This window comes from Balaenoptera acutorostrata, chromosome 16 (genome assembly GCF_949987535.1).
Source record: "Balaenoptera acutorostrata chromosome 16, mBalAcu1.1, whole genome shotgun sequence".
NCBI lineage: Eukaryota > Metazoa > Chordata > Mammalia > Artiodactyla > Balaenopteridae > Balaenoptera > Balaenoptera acutorostrata.
In genome coordinates, this window is record NC_080079.1 from 50,493,316 (window position 1) to 50,513,524 (window position 20,209).

Sequence of the window (20,209 nt, forward strand, 5' to 3'; positions counted from 1 at the left end):
GAAGATCCAACACAGAAGAAAAGGAAATGCCTAGAATAATAGCTGGGCACTATGAGAAAATGGAAACCGCTCCAGACTGGAGCACGTTACTCTGGAGGGACTTCTCTGAGATGACGACATTGACAGAATAAATTATGTGAAAGAAAACAGGAAATTTGGGCAACTGGTAGCAAATTTTGAGTTGAGTTAGTGATAAGAACACAAAAAACCATATAAACAAGTTATGTCCTAAACTGAAAGCATCAAATACATTACTTGAAAAATCACAGGTAAATACCAAACAGCTAGGACTTGAGAGTGGTTACCTCTGAGAAGGGGAAGTGAAGGTGGGGACCAAGAAGTACTGTCTGTCTGGACGATCCCTGACAAACTACTTGGCTCGTTAAACTGTATAACTCTGAAGAAGAAAAATATGGAAGATAAGGAAATAAGGTACTTAAGGATTTCCCAAGGACATAAAACCACCTTGGCAACTAACTGTGACCTCTGGAAACCAAGAAGTCTAACAAAATTGTCCTGCAAAATAGAAAACAACACAAACGAATGCATTTGATGGGTGGAAAAGGGCAAAAAAAAAGCAACATTACGCCTGTGCTATCATAACTCTTGTCAAATGCGTGACATCAAGAGCAGAAATCCCTAGGTTTCCGTGCTTCAGTTCCCCCGTCTATAAAGTGCGTGTAACAGTATCCCTCTCCCAGGACTGTAATGAGGCTTCAACCCAATAATGAACATAAAGTGCTTACAGCGGTGTTAGAAATAAATATTAACACAGTTAATACTTTACTATTTTTAAATAACTGAAATTATTTTTTATTTCAAATCATTCAATTTAATTGTCACAATGATACTGAAAAGTTTATTTGAATGCTTACCTTGTCTATTCAAACATCAAGGCCTCTAACCCTTTCACATATATCTCCAAAAAGGGGGGACTGTGGGGGAAAGAAGATAAACTGTCTGATGACCCAAGAGAAACAGAAATAACAATTAATGAAGGTTGTCTGTAAAGATGCTTATAATTCTGAAGAACTGACTGCATCTGAAAAACTACTCATGATACCAGGCTTTATCTTACACTTCTTAGTTGATTATGATCAATCATTCACTCACTAAGTAAGTCAGCAATTAGAACTGAAAACTTGGTCCTAACTATACATTAACTCAGTAATGCTGAGACCAGCATTTTTCCACTTCTAAAGAGGTAAAGTCTCCAACTTATGCACAGATTGTGCTCTCCAAGTTCAGTTCTACTTTGTTATAAAACCTGAGAAACATCTTTCCAAAGGAAAAAAGTATGAAATAAAGTTGAGATCCTGGGCAAGAAATAAAGGCCAATTTAATCCATACGTACCTAAGAACCATGGAAAAAAGAAAAGAATAAATATCACCATGTTAGGTGGCTTTCAATCTCTTCTTCTGTGCTCTAACAGCTAGCAAAAAAATAGTTACTTGAGATTCAGAGTTGTCCCACACTTTTATTCATCTTTGGATCCTTGTAAACGTAAACAGTATGTAACAGAGTACCTGACTTCTATTAGAAGCTTAAAATATTTATTTAACAAATGAATAACTAGAATTAAGAGTACTATTTGAACTATACTCTTTTTATGGAGAAATACACTACAATTTGCAATTGAAGGAACATTTTCCTTTATCTTGGCAACAAGATCAGAGTTTGAACACCAAGAACAAAAAAGCCTGGGCAGATACTCCATCTACATAATAGTCATTTCTCCTAGAAATCACATTTTGGTCACAGATCACTCATAGTGTTTTTAAGTATGTATAAATCACTAAGTTGGGTTTCATAATATAAAACTTGACCTCCAAAATTCCCTGCTTCTTTCCCTTCACCGATATCTTAAGTAAAAATTGCAGCCATCAATATTTTATCTGGGAGGATTTTCCCCCCAGTTTTATTGAGATATAATTGACATATAACATTGCATTAGTTTAAGGTATAGGGTATAATGATTTGATATATGTATATATTACAAAATGATTACCACAATAAGTTAACAACCATCACCTCACATAGTTATAAATTTTTTTCCTTGTGGTGAGAACGCTTAAGATTTACTCTGTTCGCAATTTTTAAATATTTAATGTAGTACTGTTAACTATAGTCACCATGCTGTACATTACATCTCCAGAACTTATTTATCTTATAACTGACATCTGTACCTTTTGACCACCTTCCCCTATCTCCCCATGCCCACCCCTCTGACAACCACCAATCTGTTCTGTTTCTGTGCCTTCAGTTTTTTATATTCCACATTTAAGTGATATCATACAGTACTTGTCTTTCTCGGTCTGGCTTATTTTACTTAGCATAATGCCCTTGAGGTCCATCCATGTTGTTGCAAATGGCAGGATTTCCTTATTTTTATGGTTGAATAATATTCCATTGTATATATACACACCACATTTTCTTTTTTTTAAAAATGATTTGGCCTCCCAGGTCCAAGTCAGTATTTTTTCTTTTTTTGTAATTAATTAAGTTATTTATTTATTTATTTTTGGCTGCATTGGGTCTTCGTTGCTGTGCACGGGCTTTCTCTAGTTGCGTCGAGTGGGGGCTACTCTTCATTGCGGTGCGCGGGCTTCTCATTGCAGTGGCTTCTCTTGTTGCAGAGCACGGGCTCTAGGCGCGCGGGCCTCAGTAGTTGTGGTTCACAGGCTCTAGAATGCAGGCTCAGTAGTTGTGGCGCATGGGCTCAGTAGTTGTGGTTCTCAGGCTCTAGAGCGCCGGCTCAGTAGTGGCGCACGGGCTTAGTTGCTCCACGGCATGTGGGATCTTCCCAGACCAGGGCTCAAACCCGTGTCCCCTGCATTGGCAGGCGGATTCTTAACCACTGCACCACCAGGGAAGTCCCATACACCACATTTTCTTTATCCATTCAGCCATCAATGAACACCTAGGTTATTTCCATGTCTTGGCTATTATAAATAATGCTACAATGAACATGGGGGTACAGATATCTCTTCAAGACAGGGATTTCACTTCTTTAGAATATGTTCCCCAAAGTGGAATTGCTGAATCACACAGTAATTCTATTTTTAATTTTTTGAGGTCGATATTTTAATCTAAAATTAATTTTTTAATTTTTTTGAGGTAGAAAGCAGTTTCTATACTACTTCTAGTCAGTACCAAAGGTTATCAACTGAAAAATTAATACAATGGACCAAAAAATGTAATAAAAAAAACTTATTAAAAGATTCAATACTCAGGGACTTCCCTGGCAGTCTGCTGGTTAAGACTCCATGCTTCCACTGCAGGGGGCACAGGTTCGATCCCTGGTCAGGGAACTAAGATCCTGGATGCCAGGTGCGGCACGGCCAAAAAAAAAAAAGATTCAATATTCAGAGAGAAATTCTGTTTAAAACCCAACATTTCTCTAGTTCAAATGCAACTACCTATACTTAGACATTCCAGACATGAAGTAGATAAAATTACCCAACCCAATAACATAAATTATGTTAAGAACAAAAATATTGCAAAACAACTGAAAATTATAGGTTAACATTACAGAATTTAGTAAACAATGAATTCGATGTCCACATTGCAAAGCTGACTTCCATAGTTTAAAACCTGAGTTTACCTAAAAAAGAAACCCCTTAATTTTTCATTACTCAAAGAAAACAACTCAATCTCTATGATACATCCTTAAAGAAATAAAGATTAATTTATCCTAGAGAGCCAGGGTTCACATCAAGCTTTATGGAATGATTGATAATCACATTTCTTCTTCCAAACATAAAATTCATGTGGATGGTCACCTTAAATGAGAAAGGCATGAAAAGAACGTAAGCTCCAATCTAGCATTAGAAATTACTCCATAAATATTATTTCTCTTGAATACCCTTTCTGCTTTGTAAGTCTATTTCCCCAATGAAACCAATATACTTTATTTCTTTATAATGATTTCATTTCATGTAAATTTATGAAGGTTGTATAAATATTTGTTAGAATAGGAGTTTGGGGCTTCCCTGGTGGCGCAGTGGTTAAGAATCTGCCTGCCAATGCAGGGGACACGGGTTCGAGCCCTGGTCTGGGAAGATCCCACATGCCGCGGAGCAACTGGGCCCGTGAGCCACAACTACTGAGCCTGCGCTCCGCAACAAGAGAGGCCGCAACAGTGAAAGGCCTGCGCACCGCGATGAAGAGTGGCCCCTGCTCGCCGCAACTGGAGAAAGCCCTCGCACAGAAACGAAGACCCAACACAGCCAAAAATAAATAAATAAATTTATTTAAAAAAAAAAAAAAGAATAGGAGTTTGTCTGAATAGTTGACAATGACTAGTGAGAACAAAAGAGACAAGGGTAGCATCATCAGCAGAGGAGACAAAAGCATCTCTAAAGCACCCACTACATTAACACAACATTTTTTGCACAAAGATTTTTAAGTAAGGTCTTCATGTGATATTTTTTTTTTTTTAAATGTTTTTATCTTACTCCTACAAGGCCTGTACATTCTAGACCATGGCTTCTTTTATTAATTTTTTTTTTTTTATTGATTAATTGATTGATTGATTGATTGCTATGTTGGGTCTTCGTTTCTGTGCTAGGGCTTTCTCCAGTTGTGGCAAGCGGGGGCCACTCTTCATCACGGTGCGCGGGCCTCTCACTACCGCGGCCTCTCCCGTTGCGGAGCACAGGCTCCAGACGCGCATGCTCAGTAATTGTGGCTCACGGGCCCAGCCGCTCCGCGGCATGTGGGATCTTCCCAGACCAGGGCTCGAACCCGTGTCCCCTGCATTAGCAGGCAGATTCTCAACCACTGCGCCACCAGGGAAGCCCCTCATGTGATATTTTTGAAAAATATTTTTATATCCAAGAAAATTTAAACATAAGCAACTAAATCTACTTTTAATTTTTAATTTTTTTAATTGTTTTTTTTATTTTGAATTTTGATTAAGAATGTTTTCTGATCCACAGGCCTTTTCCTTTTAAGTACAGCTACCATGGCAGTGAGTTATAATTAACTTAGCTACCTCTGTTTTAAATGTTGGGATGTCACTTTTCTTCTAGTTTTATCTACCTGAGGATTCATGTTAATAACCTGTTGTGAATTTTTTCAAATGCTCAATGTTAAATTATGAAAACATAGAATGCATATACCATAGTTAAGTATAGGGGAATTAATAACACATGAATGTATCACTTTGACATTATTTTCTTATAAATAAGAACAGATGCCCTTTTTAGGAAAAAAAAAAAAAAAAAAAGAATGTTTTCTGTAGAAAGACCAGATCAGTTTCTCTGCTTTAGTAAACTACATAATAAAATATGAAACTCATTAAGGAAAAGCAAAGCAGGAAACTTAATATGTCACTTTTAGACACCTATCCTTATGTGAAAGTAAACAGCATTAATTCCAAGCATATTCCAAACTTTTAGGAGAAGTGGGTGGGTGAAGGAACAAGAGAGAATAAAAACTGACACTACTTCTATAGTGTAGGTTTATACTTTAATGTGTTCATTCTGAAAAGCAAATGAGGCAAACTGAGACTTCCACCTGGCTTGCCAGAATGACTCTCATGAGTACTAACATGCTTAGGTTAACATTTTCATAAACTTTTTTCTCATTTCTTCCAAGTATCTTAAATAACATTAAAAACTATATAACATGATACAGCTGCTTCAGAAAAACTGTTTGACAGTTCCTCAAAAAGTTAAACATAGAGATATCATATAACCCAGTAATTACATCCTAGGTATACATCACGGAGAACTGAAAACATACGTCCACACAAAAACCTGTAAACGAATGTTCATAGCAGCATCATTCCTATCTGTCAAAAAGTGGAAATAACCCAAACATCCATCAACTGATGAAGGGAAGAACCAAATGTGGTATATCCTCACAATGGAATATTATTCAGCCCAGAAGAGCTACAAAGTACTGATATGCCACATCACAGGTAAACTCTGAAAACACGCTACATTAAAGGAACCAGACACATAAGGCAATATATCGTATGATTCTATTTATATGAATTACTCAGAATAGGCAACTCCATAGAGATATAAACAGAGATATGGCTGCCAGGGGCTAGGAGAAGGGGGAAAACTTAAGAGGGGTTTCCTTTGAGGGTGATGAAAAAGTTCTGGAACTAGATAATGGTGATGGCTGCACAACACTGATTATACTCAAAGCCACTGAAACTTTTATGTTATGTGAATTATACTTTAATTAATGAAAGAAACCCTACAAAACAAAAAACAGATGTTAACATCTTTTCAAAGAAAGTTAACTTCCAAAATAAATGATGATTATTTTGGTATTTCTTTAAAAACCTTATTGTTAATTTGATATGGACATTAGAAACATTTTTATTTATATATTTATTTATTTTGGTTGTGACGGGTCTTAGTTGTGGCATGCAGGATCTTCCATGCCTTGTGTGGGATCTTTGTTGCCGCATACGGGATCTTTAGCTGTGGCATACAGGATCTTTAGTTGTGGCATACAAATTCTTAGTTGGGCATGTGGGATCTAGTTCCTTGACCAGGGATTGAACCTGGGCCCCCTGCATTAGGAGCATGGAGTCTTAGCCACTGGACCACCAGCGAAGTCCCTAGAAACATTTTCAGAAATAAACCTTTTTCTATAATGCCGAATACCATCCTTAAGCTTTTCTATTTGTCAGGAGTTCGCATAAAAATCTTTTATCACCAGCTTTGCAATGCTTAGCCTGCCAGGGTAGGAATCAATTTTATATAATATCTAAACAAGTGAGTTTTAAAATGGGCAGAATGTTTTATTAAATTTGGCTTACCAATATCGTATGTTGAATTTTAGTACAGGAGAGGAACATGTTTATTTCTAATGAAGAAGATCAGCAAAAGATGACAAACTTTTTATTTTATTTATTTATTTATTATTATTTTTTGGCTGTGTTGGGTCTTCATTGCTGTGCGCGGGCTTTCTCTAGTTGCAGTGAGCGGGGGCTACTCTTTGTTGTGGTGCGCGGGCTTCTCATTACGGTGGCTTCTCTTGTTGTGGAGCACAGGCTCTAGGTGCGCGGGCTTCAGTAGTTGTGGCATGTGGGCTCAGTAGTTGTGGCTCGTGGGCTTAGTTGCTCCACAGCATGTGGGATCTTCCCGGACCAGGGCTTGAACCCGTGTCCCCTGCACTGGCAGGTGGATTCTTAACCACTGCGCCACCAGGGAAGTCCCGAAATACTTTTTATTATTTATTTATTTAAGATTTATTATTTACTTATTTGCTTTATTTATTTTTGGTTGTGTTGGGTCTTAGTTGTGGCACACGGGATCTTTGTTGCGGTGTGTGGGCTTCTCTCTAGTTGTGGCATGAGGGTTTTTTTTCCTCTTCTCTAGTTGTGGTGTGCAGGCTCCAGGGCATGTGGGCTCTGTAGTTTGCGGCACACAGGCTCTCTAGTTGAGGCACACTAGCTCAGAAGTTGTGGCACGCGGGCTTAGTTGCCCCGTGGCATGTGGGATCTTAGTTCCCTGACCAGGGATCAAACCCGCGTTCCCTGCCTTGTATGGCGGGTTCTTTACCACTGGACCACCAGGGAAGTCCCCCGAAAAATTTTTTAGACAGCAAAATTTACCTGGTCTGCTTTAGCCCTCATGAAGCTATCTCTGACATTCATTTTTTTAAATTTTGATATTCAATACAGAAAAGCAACATCCAAAAAAAAAAAGGCCATGCCAAATGCAATAATAATAAAAATGCAAAAATTAATTTATTTTACCTCAAATATAATAGAAAATACCACTTCTGCTGAACCTAATTCTAGGCAAGGTAAAATTCAGTCACCTACATAATAATTTGCCCAGTGTCCATTCACAATCTTCCTGCTTGCTCTTAATGGCATTTGAGTAGAGTAGGCTCTCAATCTACATGAATTAATTATGTAAATTATCAGATTAAATAACAGTTTCAACTTAAAATAATAACATCTATTTGGGGCCTATGCGAACCAGGCAGTGGAACTAGAGGCTTTATATATTTAACTCATTTCAGCTCACAATACCTTACAGAGAGGTTAAGTAACTTCCCTAAGGTCACAACACTAGTACACTGCAAAGCCAGGATTCAAACCAAGGTCTGTCAGACATACAATCATTTTTGCTAAAACATTCCAAGTCTGGGCTACAAAGGAATATGATTTCAGTTTAATTGGCAAACATTCATCTTATCTCTTGAATACAGCTTCTAAATGTTTAGGTAATGAGAAAGAAAAAGAGTGCCTGAAAAGAACATTACTGAAGGATGAAATGATGTGTCTGGGGAAACATGTAGTGCACTGTTTGCCTACTATGTGCCATGTGCTGGACTGGCTATTTTAATGCATGAACACTTAATTGTTACAACAATACTGGGAAGTTAATATTGATACCTCCTTTTTTACATAAGAAGAAACTGAAGTTTAGAAGGTGCAAGAAAGTCCAAGGTTACAGAAGTTGCAAGGCACATAGTTGGGATTAGAAACCAAATTCAGTCGGTCAATAAATATTTACTGAGTGTTTACTATGTACCAGGGCTATACGAGGCACTTAGAATAGAATATTAGAGATCTCCCACATACAGCTCAAACCAAACCCATTTTCTTTTTGCTTAGGCAGTAAATCATTGTGAAATTGAAAAATCCCCATAGATTTTTCTTTTAATAGCTTTGTTTTAAATGATTATTCATGCTTTGGTTATACATGTTAAGTACTGTCCCTAAAGCCAGAAGTTGATTGCCATAAAAACTGAATAAGCCTCCAGTAGATAATGTGAAAATATAAGCAATTCTGTCCTCCTGCATGATTTTGAACATATTGCTAGATAGAGAACACCACTTTGGAAAATATACTTCTTATGTTCTGAAGGATAATTTAAACCATTAAGCATTTTACAAAGCTTTTGAAGGTCAGATTTTAAATGACAACAGTGAAATTTCAAAAAGAACAGGAAAAGTCAGCACCAAAGCTAGTTTAACATTAATAATAAGTGATCTAATAAATAGGTCTATGTTTGCCTAGTCAGGTTTTGCTTATTATGGCAGTTGGAAAGCTGGAAGGAAACTGGTTTTAACTCCCATACAACCTGTATCATGACAACATCACTTTATCAGAAATGTAGCTGATATCAGCATAATGCTGAGACAGTTCAAATTTAAAACTGATTTTTCTTTTCCAACTATTTTCATAATCATTAATGGTATATAGAATCGAGATAACTTAAGAAAAAAAAAAAGAAGGGTAATTAACATTTACTGTGACCCTTCTATGTGCCAGATACTACATTTAATTCTCACAGCCACCTTAACCTTTTAGAGGAAGAAACAGAAGTTTTGAGAAATGAAGTACCTTTTCTAAGATTACATAGCTAATAAAGAGGCAGAGCCAAGGTTCAGACTCTGATGTCAATTATTATAATGCTCCATGGCACTAAACACCTGTCAGTTTCTTAATTTATTTTAAAAATTTTATGATAATATAATATTAGAGCAGAGAAAGCAGAGTAAAATAATGATTTGGATTATGAACTGTTTTAGTACCTCAAAAGTACTAAAGAGTGATGTTGACCTTTTAAAAATTCCTATGACGGTCACTGTGAAAGAGAATATAAAATACCTTCAAGTCAAAATATTAGGCTTTTGAGTAGAAAAAAAGTAACAAATAAATAAGTATACATTTAATATTATCAAAAGAGAACCAAGTTAAAAAAAAAAACAAAAAAACTAGTTCTATTCTAAAGCAACACTTTTTGAAAGACTGCAGATCACCAGCGTAGGCTGGCTCGAAGCAGCATTTTTCAGAGTTAACTTCATGGAAGACTAATCCCTATAAAAATATTGAAAGATAATGAGTTTCCACAGTCAAACAAGTTTGAGAAATGCCGGACTTAACGCTAAACCAGTTTCTTCACTGGTTACAAACAGTACAACATAGCGCCTGGAGCCCTCTGGAGTCAGACTATCTGGGTTTGAATCCCTGCTCTTCCACCTCCTGGCCTAGACATGATATTTGGAACATGTTATTTCACTACTCTGGGTCTCAGGTTTCCCACCTGTAAAAAAAAAAAAAAAAAAAGAGACAATTGCAAAGACAGATTTGTTGTAAAGATTAGAAAGATTAAAACATCTGGGGTTGAGATATGGGGATATATGTATATGTATAGCTGATTCACTTTGTTATAAAGCAGAAACTAACACACCATTGTAAAGCAATTATACTCCAATAAAGATTAAAAAAAAAAAATCTGGGGTTGTTAGAACAGAGCCTTAAAATAGTAAGTGCTTGATAAATGTTAAATTATTAGTAGTAACATCATTTCCCTGAGCCTTTATTAACCTGATAAAAGTTGATGCTCATCATGAATCTCCAAGGAGCCAAGGGATATACCTAGTATGCAGTTTCCCAAACTTATATGATAGAACCCACTTTTCCACAGACCATCCCTCAAGACTGGTTAATGTCTTTTAAAATCAAAACAAAACAAACAAACAAAAAATACTATGAGAAACAATAAAGAATTCAATTACTAAAATTAAATCTGTTTAAAAAAAATACAAGTGTAGTGCTTCCCAGCTGGTGAACACATCAAGGTGCAGGAAGGGTGGCATGTGGAAGAAGGCATGGGAAGCTCCACGCCCCTTCCCCCATACCTTGCCCTACGTATCTCTTCCATTTGGCTGTTCCTGAGTTGTATCCTTAATAAGCCAGTAATATCTCCTTACAGATTCCAGCACATGGGTTCAGTGTCTGGAACCTGTACATGTAGTAGAATAGTGCATTGTTTTATTTTCCATTCTCATAGCCCTCAGTGGCTTCAAGTGATCACATCTCATCACAGTAGTCATTCAATTATCCAAGATACTATGCGGAACCTATTCATCATCACCCAGCCTGCAATCATTTGAATAAGGACATGAATGGTTTCCGTTATCAAGATACATCTATTTAAGTCTCATATCTGTTGTATAGAAGTCAATATTCAAATGATGGCGTGTTTTCCGTTTGGTATTTATTGTGCCCATTTGGCAAATTTACAGTCATTACCAGAGTGCTGATCATGCTACCCTTCCATTTAGAATTTTTTCTAAGCAGTATGTGTCAGGATCTTCAGAAATGCTTACACCCTTTGATCAAACAAATCAATTTCCAAGGATCTATACTCTGGAAATAAATAAGAATACAAGATAAAACCTTAAATACACATATTGCATCATTGTTTAATATTGTGGAAAATTAGAAATACTAAAGAAGTCTAGGGAATTCCCTGGTGGCCCAGTGGTTAGGACTCAGAGCTCTCACTGCTGAGGGCCCAGGTTCCATCTCCGGTCCAGGAACTAAGATCCCGCAAGCTGAGTGGTGCAGCCATAAATAAATAAATAAGTCTAATTTTAGGGGAAGGATTAAACAAAGAGTGGTACATTACTTGTATTACACAGTCATTACAAATTATATTTGAAAGATTATGAGTAATGCTATGTGAAAAAGCAAGTTACTAGTTTATTTTTGTAGTATAAGCATAATTTTCTAAAACAAGCCAACAAAACACCAAGTAATCAAAATTTAAGATAAAAACTAAATCTAAAAATACGCCGAGGACTTCCCTGGTGGCGCAATGGTTAAGAATCCGCCTGCCAATGCAGGGGACATGGGTTCAAGCTCTAGTCCGGGAAGATCCCACATGCCACGGAGCAACTAAGCCCATGCGCCACAACTACTGAGCCTGCGCTCTAGAGCCCGCGAGCCACAAATACTGAGCCCTCGTGCCACAACTACTGAAGCCCGTGAGCCTAGAGCCCGTGCTCTGCAACAAGAGAAGCCACTGCAATAAGAAGCCTGCGCACCGCAACAAAGAGTAGCCCTTGCTCGCCGCAACTAGAGAAAGCCCGAGGGCAACAGTGAAGACCCAACGCAGCCAAAAATAAATAAATTAATTAATTTTTAAAAAAACATAAAAAAAAAATACACCCAGTGACATGGCACACAGCAGGCGGAGAGGACATGCACACCCTCATTCCTTCCTCTTTCTCAACTCCATCTTCACGTTAGCGGCAGTGGTAAAGCGGTTCAGTCGCCAACATGCAGCTGTTTGTCTGCACGCAGGAGCTACACGCTCTCCAGGTGACCGGCCAGGTGACAGATCAAGGCTCATGTAGCCTCGTTGGAGGGCCTCATTCCAGAAGATCAGATCCTGCTCCTGCAGGATGAGGCTACCCTGGGCCAGTGTGGGGTGGAGGCTGTGAGCACTCTGAGCACTCTGGAAGTAGCCAGCCGCATGTTTGGAGGTAAAGTCCATGGTTCCCTGACCCGTGCCAGGAGAGTAAGAGGTCAGATTCCCAAGGTGGCCAAACAAGAGAAAAAGAAAATGGGCCGGGCCAAGAAGCGTATGAAGTACAACCAGTGCTTTGTCAATGTTGTGCCCGCCTCTGGCAAGAAGGGCCCCAATGCCAACTCTTAAGTCCTTTGTAATCTTGGCTTTCTCTAATAAAGCCACTTAGCCCAATCCAAAAAAAACCCCCAAAACCCAAGAAACAAAAAATGAATAAATAAATAAACAAACACCCAAATGTCAACTATGGTTGATTTGAGCCATAGGTGACCCTTCTTCCTACTTCTCTACATATTCCAAGTTTTCTTTATGGAGTATGTCAATTTTGCTTAACTCTCACTTGATACCACTTGCCTTTGAGCTAAAGTTCTACTAGATGACAAAACAAAGCAAACTGGCCTAGTGGTCAAAGATGGGAAAAGTGTGAAATGTGATTTCTTTCAAAGGTTATTTATCATTTTGTGAGAGGCAGAAATGGTTAAACATACAACGAAGTCATATTACCTGCTAGCAAAATTGTTCTTAGTTTGTACAATGAAATCACATACATCAGTATTTCTTAGTGTTCTGCAAAAACACCATGCATCATGATTCTAAGTATTTTGTGACCTGAGGAAGTCTGAAAGCATGTTTAAAATATGCCAAATATTAATGTAGTGTAACCTTTGGTTTTAAGGCATATTGGGAGAGGTAAAACTCTCAGAATATTATTTTGTAACTTTATCAATTGATACATTTTCTAAATGTCCAAAAACAGACATTTACGGAATTCCCTGGCGGTCCATCCAGTTAGGACTTGGCACTTTCACTGCTGTGGCCTAGATTCAACCCCTGGTGCAGGAACTAAGATCCTGAAAGCTGCCCCGCGCGGCCAAAAAAAAAAAAAAAGACATTTAACATGTAGTATTTCAGGTTATACTTTATAACTTAAATATGGCTTAACTATTGCTGCAATATTACTAAATTTACATGCCTTTAAAGAGATCAAGAACTATTTATACTGCCATTCCCTCCTTTTGTGACTCAGAAATTTTTACACTCTCTCTTAACCTGGTGTCTGCTGTGCAAAGGCCTGAAGACCTAATGATTTCTCACCCCAATATGGACTCAGGGTTACTTCTACCCATATGCCCACCCCTTAGAGACAAGTTTGTCAAGGCCAAAAAATCAAGTGAGCACCAATCGCTTCCACCCCTGCCTTCCTCCTTTCCCAGGGCTAAGCCTTGCCAAAAAGAAAACAGCCCCATGCTAGGGTTCTTTATGCTGAGCAAAAGCCACAGACTGCTAAACACTGCCAAGTAGACCTGAAAACAATGAACTCATCTAGCTTTGTGCATAACCCAGAACCTCAGTCTGTCAGCATCAACGCATTTTTCCCATAAAATTAATAAAAATTTTGAGATTAGCTAAAATCACCATATTCTTACAATCATCCAAAACGCAAGCCCCTATGATTAATCCCTCTTTCCTGCTGCACTCTGATCTCATTTCTGCTCTGTACTGTCTCCCTCTTCGACCATCACACACCCTCCAATAGCTATACTTCCTGATAACCCTTTACACTGTTCCACTGCAAACAAATTCCCTAAACCCCCACCAATTTAAATTGGTTGCCAGCAGTCTTGCTCTCTAAACTAATCTGGGTGCGAGATATTCTCTCCCACTCAGCAAACGTGAAGCACGTAAGTCATGCCTTGTTCACCATCACAGTTCTTTACCCTCAAATAAAGGTACGTCTTTTGAGGTTTAAGTCATCTGTTGCTACCTCTCTCTTCTTGTCATCCACTGGTCTCTTGGTCACTCTCCCACATTCACTAAAGGCTTTGGAACCTGGTTCAAAATCTTTCCACCCCTTGCTCTGCCACCATTCTGAGCAACTCACTTCCTGTGTAGCTGACTCCTGTAAAATTCTAGATCTACAGTTCCCTTATCTCAACTCCAGGAACCTTCACTTTCTCTCCACTTCAGAAACCCATTCCATAGCCAGATCTTGCATTCAGTCAAAACCAGCAACTGCTCCTATTTAATCTTAAAATCCAATATCCAGTCTTGACCCCTTCATTTCCCAGCAGCTACTTTCTGGTTTCATTTGTTTGCTACTGAGCCTAGACTCAATGGCCCAGAACTTGAAATGCTCTAACTACTGTAATATCTTGCATCCTTACTCTGTCTGCCATACTGGCCTGTAAAACTCAAACCAAAATCAATCCAGTTGTTCAACTTGTCTGCTCAGCCCCTCAGGCTGGTGAGGCCTGAGAGATGGGGGAAAAAATCATCACACAACTATATATACCAGAGCCATGAAAAATTATTACAATTCTTTTAAGTAATCCCATTCAGTTAGCCCTCTCATTTCTCTCAATGAAATTCTCCCTTTCTCCTCAAACTCTCCCCTACAATCACCATCACCATCCTCTATAATCTCAGCTGATGAGGTGATCCCCCCACTTCACTGAAAAATTCATCAAGTGTGTTGATGCCCCAAATTCCTCACCTACCACCCAAACACTTTTCTCCATCTGCACCATCCTTTCTTTATTCCTACTTCCGTGGAAACAATATTCCTATTCCTACTGAAACCTAGTATCCTCACTCTGTTCCCTCTACTCTTAAGGACAATGTTCAATCAATCTCACATACCTCCTTCTTCTTGTATCATCAACTTCTCCCTTCCTTCTGACTCTTTCCATTTAGCATATAAACATGCTGAACTGTCTCTCATCTTGATAGAATATGCCCTCTACCTATGATCCTGTATCTCTACAAGCTTTTTGAAAAGAATGTCTGCACTTACTGCTTCCACTCTCTCACAACTATTCACTCTAGTTCTCAGCAACCAGGCATTTATCTCTACCATGGAGATTCCACTGAAACTGTTCTATAGAAGATGATCAATCAGCTAGTTGCTGCTCTGTCCTTATAGTAGCTGACCTATTTTCTACATTTGACACTGCTGACCACTCTTTTCTTAAAACTTCTCAGTCTTCATTTAATGACATTTACTGAAAACCTACTTTATGATAAGAACTGTGGATAAAATGATGAACATGATGGTCTTAGTCCTCAAGAAACTTAAAATCGAGTTGGGGAAGCTTTTATGGTAATTCATACTCATATTTCAACCTCTCAGATCCTTCCTTCCTTTCTCTACCCAGCCCTTAGATTCTGACACTCCCCCAGGGCTCCCCTCTTTGCTCTTCTAACATCCACCCCAGGATTACTGTATCTACATTACCTACTCACTGATGATGACAAAATTTACATCTCTAGCTGAGAATTCTATCCGGAGTTCTGGACCCTTTTACTCTACGAAAAGATACTGGTACTTGGATATTTCACTATCTTGATAATATCCTTTGATATACAAAAGTTTTCAATTTTGACGAAGTCAATTTATCTATTTTTTCTTTGGCTATTTGTGCTTTTGGTGTTCTATTTAAGGAACTGCTGCCTAGTCTAAGATCATAAATATTTATACCTACATTTTTTCTAAGACTTTTACAGCTTCAACTCTTACAGTTAGCTCCTTAATCCACTGAAACCATAATTCTTGAAAGATAAGGATTTCAATGGCAGTATCTGAAGGCTTAAGAGTAAAAAGAACTTTTTAAATTCTAAAACCATGGCTTTAAATATCACACCCCAAGGCAAGAAAACTCTGCTGGCAGAGTTTATACTGTAAACTACAGCACAGAGGAAGTAGCAGATGGTGATGTAAATACAATTCTTCCAAGGCAATTGAGAGGACATAAAACCCTGGAAGAGGAGTGCAGAAAGAAAGAGGAATTAGTAATAGCTTAGATACAAGTTCAAAATTCTTACTACCTTCTGTCTCATCTACGGCTAAGTCTCAAGGTGAGGAAGGGTGAGAAAGATCTCCAGTATGTTTGTGGGGAAGGACCCAGAATAGAAGATAATTATGTTTCCCCTTCCCAAGTTATGGTCCAGGGAACTGCAAGCCTTTTAGCAAAAGCTTGCAACTAACACTACATCAATGTAGTAGGGGAGCAATACCAATGACATGCCCAGACCACACTCCTGAAAAGCTACCTCAGAGTCCCAAGCGTGCCAGCAAAATGTGGAAACCATTAAGGAGTTTGCCTTGGGTCAGTGGGCCCAAAAGAGCCTGGGTTTAAGGAGGACCCAGCACTCACAGACCCGCTGACCAGAGGCCATGGAAGCATCAGGGACATCAGCCTCAGATGCAGCAGAGCAGACAGGGCCACTCAAGATTAAGCCAGTACAAGGTACAACCTAGTAGTGGCCAAGGGCAGAGGATGGCACAAAGATGAGAGGCCCCTTCCTCAATGCCAGAAAATATTATAAGGCTTCTCTATGAATACCTTCCACCCCAGAAAAAAAAAAGGGGGGGATGTGAAAAAACTGAACATTTATCCAAAGGACTGATTATTTACCCAAGGGTCTGAGTAAACCTGGAATTAACTAATAAATTAGACCAGAAGGTACTGACTTTATCCTAAATTGGCAAGATTGCTATTACCCAGTAGAAATAAGAAGCTCCAGAGTTAAGGAAGTTTCAGTTATAGAGAAATAATGAAAGTTACATGTTTGCACATTCAAATTTGTAGTTTACAAAATTTATGCCCACTACACTTGCAATTGGGTTTCTCACTGAACAAAAAGTAAAAAGGTAAAGCCCTTGCCGACATAATCTACCTCTCCAAAATCACACTGGTTTCTATCCATTCCTAAAATATGTCGAGGTCTTTCCTCTCTCATGGCTTCTCCACATGCTGTTTCCTTCACTTGTACCCACAGCTCTTTATATAGGTTGCTCCAACTCAGCCTTTAGTTTCAATGTAAATGTTTCTTCCTTGAAAAGGGCTCTCTGGCCACCCTATCTAAAGCAGCACAGCACCCTGTTACTTCTTCTCTAGCACTCCTTGCAATCTAACTTCCCAAGCTCTGTCCTTGTCTGTCTTGTTCACTGCAGGCTCTGGTCAATAATAGGTGCTCAATAAACAGTTCTACATGAATCAATGAATAATCAAAGTAAAATGTGAGAGAGAAAATAAACTTTAAAATCTTCTAATAAATCTGAGTATTAAGGAGTTTAAAAATTTAAAGTAGGGCTTCCCTGGTGGCGCAGTGGTTGAGAATCTGCCTGCTTAGGCAGGGGACACGGGTTCGAGCCCTGGTCTGGGAAGATCCCACATGCCACGGAGCAGCTGGGCCCGTGAGCCACAGCTACTGAGCCTGCGCGTCTGGAGCCTGTGCCCCGCAACGGGAGGGGCCGCGATAGTGAAAGGCCCGCGTACCGCGATGAAGAGCGGTCCCCGCACCGCGATGAAGAGTGGCCCCCACTTGCCGTAACCAGAGAAAGCCCTCGCACGAACCGAAGACCCAACACAGCCAAAAATAAATAAATAAATAAATAAAGTAGCTATAAAAAATTAAAAAAAAAAAAAAATTTAAAGTAGACAACCACCACATTTTAATTTGGATATGAAAGTCAAATAAAAGACCATAAATAAGTTCCTATTTCCATTTTAAGAACAATGCAATTACAGAGTTTTACAAAGACAGTTATGTAAATTCATAGGGTGCCTTCTCCAGACTAAAGCCATTTAAAACAGAAACACAAAACAGAAACAAATCCAACAAAGAATAAAGACAAGTTTCTTTTAAATTAAAATAAATAGGGACTTCCCTGGTGTCCAGTGATTAAGACTATGCCCTCCTATGCAGGGGGTACGGGTTCATCCCCTGGTTGGGGAGCTAAGATCCCACATTCCTCATGGCCAAAAAACCAAAACATAAAACAGAAGTAATATTGTTACAAATTCCATAAAGACTTTAATAATGTAAGATATCAATTCTTCCCATATGAATCTATAACTGTAATGCAACTTTAAGTAGAATACAAAAGGATCTTGTGTGTGTGTGTGTTTACAATGATCAATATTAGACATACTTAAATATGTAAATAACAACATAAGTTCCAGCTCTCCAAAGTGATGAGCAAGAGTCAAGCCAACTCATCCTATGAAAACAATCAAAAACACTAGGTGAAATATAAAAAACAAATCCTTAAAAGTCACTAAGCCATAATAAGATAGTAAGGAATTACCTAGTTAAAACTGTAAGAGAAAACCAGGAACCTAGAGTAAGTCAGCAATGGAGCTGCTTTTGATCTGAGGGCATTTGATCATGAGGGAAAATATAAATTTTTGTTTGATGATGTCATAGGGTATGAGGAACACAATTCAAAGCACAGGACCCACATAAAATGATGAGTCTAGTAAGACAGTATCCCCACAATAATCTGTAACCCTAAAGGGCAACACCCTCACGCTAAAAGTCATCTGAAAGTAAACCAGTCCCTGAAGTCCTATAACCAAGGTCTGCACTGTCTCATGGTCCTGGGAATTACAAACCTTGGATTAAGGTGGCACTTTGCCTGACCCCAGGCACCTATAGAATAAAACATAAAAAAATAAAAAGTTGCATAAAAAGAATAGGTAAGATACATATAAGATAAAGTGAGAGATGACAGAACTGAGTAGAGACAGTATTTGAAGAGGTAACAGTTGAAAATGTCATAGAAGTATGAAAGATCCCCATCTCTAGAATCAAAAATCACAAAGAACGAATATACAACAGAGGATATCAGTAAAGTCAATAAATGGTCCTCTGAAGAGACACACCATCTGGTGAGCTGCCCCACCTGATCTCTTCCCATTTCTTCTCCTGCTTCTCCCCCTCCCCCACCAACACATATACTCACACTCCAGCCACAGTGAACTATGACAGAGCTACCTAATTCATATCATTTTGACCAGGATTTTCTTTTGTTTAAAAAAAGAAAACACCTGGACCACATTTAGAAGGGGGGGACAAGGATATCACAAGGATATCATAAAGATACACATAGATGAGAAATGAAATTAAAATTGGAAAGTCATCTTTCTGACCAAGTCACGTCATAGGTTTCTGGGCCAGCATTTAGACTGGACATGGCAGGCCAAAAGGCACCTGCTGCCCAAAGGCACCTTCCTAAAAGGCAATCAATCATCTGTAGCCTGAGGAACAAGGGATTAAGGTCACATGATCACCTGAAAGCACGTCCTGCTATGAGGACATAGCAGTGATCTTGATTAAGACCCATAGTACAGCTACAGGTAATTCGGCAAAAAGCATGTTGGTCAACATGATAATTTGGCTGAAATGACAATCAAAAATAAATATACCTGTACCAACATTAATTTCTTAGTTTTGATAAATGCATCGTGGCTATATAAGATGTTGATAGTAGGGAAAGATGGTTGAAGGGAACTCTGTAGTATCTTTACAGCTCTTCTGTAAATCTAAAATTATTTCTAAAGAAAAATTATTTCAAGAAAAATTATTATAAATAAAATTATTCGAAATAAAAAATCAATTTTCAAAAGTGGAAAAATCAAAAATACCTAGTCATTGTTTTTGTTTCTGTTTTTCCAATTACAGTTTTCCCCCACTATGCAAAAGTAGAGCATTCCTCTGAAACCTTTCATAAGCCGAAATGGCGTAAAGTGAAGAAGCAGTTACCTTAGGAGACATCTATGTAATGGATGCACAAGACAAATTGAGATAAAGCACAGATGCACACAGGAACAGTTCAAAGCTATGGCTGTTTGATGCTGACATGCTGAGTGTGGTTCCTGAGAAGGAGCTTGGTGGTGCACCGTCTCTATAATGGCTTGGCTCCCTTCAAGACAAACGCCGAGCGCTATTTTTGCTTTTCACCTTTTTTCATAAAGTGAAAGTCCTCTTCAGATTTCTTCTAGGTATTGAAAACCGGTACTAATGTAGGTCTTTCATAAAAGCGAAGTGGAGTAAGATGAATTTTCCAAAAGTGGGGGATACCTGTATTCTACCTTAATTACATCATGGAGTGCTTTT

The 20,209-nt window shown here is 38.5% G+C and overlaps 1 protein-coding gene and 1 pseudogene across 8 annotated transcripts in view; one reads left to right on the plus strand and one right to left on the minus strand.

Moving 5' to 3' along the window:
- Positions 1-20,209, minus strand: part of SHLD2 (shieldin complex subunit 2) — a 165,824-nt gene that overhangs the window by 67,060 nt on the left and 78,555 nt on the right. The window contains exon 3 of one of the 8 annotated variants that reach the window (XM_057530490.1): positions 876-935. The exons of 5 other annotated variants lie outside the window; for them this stretch is intronic. The gene's annotated coding sequence lies outside the window, so the exon portion shown is untranslated. Of the gene's footprint in view, positions 1-305; positions 325-875; positions 961-20,209 lie in introns of those variants that run through there. 2 more of the 8 variants (XM_028164604.2, XM_057530491.1) reach the window with 2 other exon arrangements.
- Positions 12,058-12,436, plus strand: LOC103002444 (FAU ubiquitin-like and ribosomal protein S30; annotated as a pseudogene).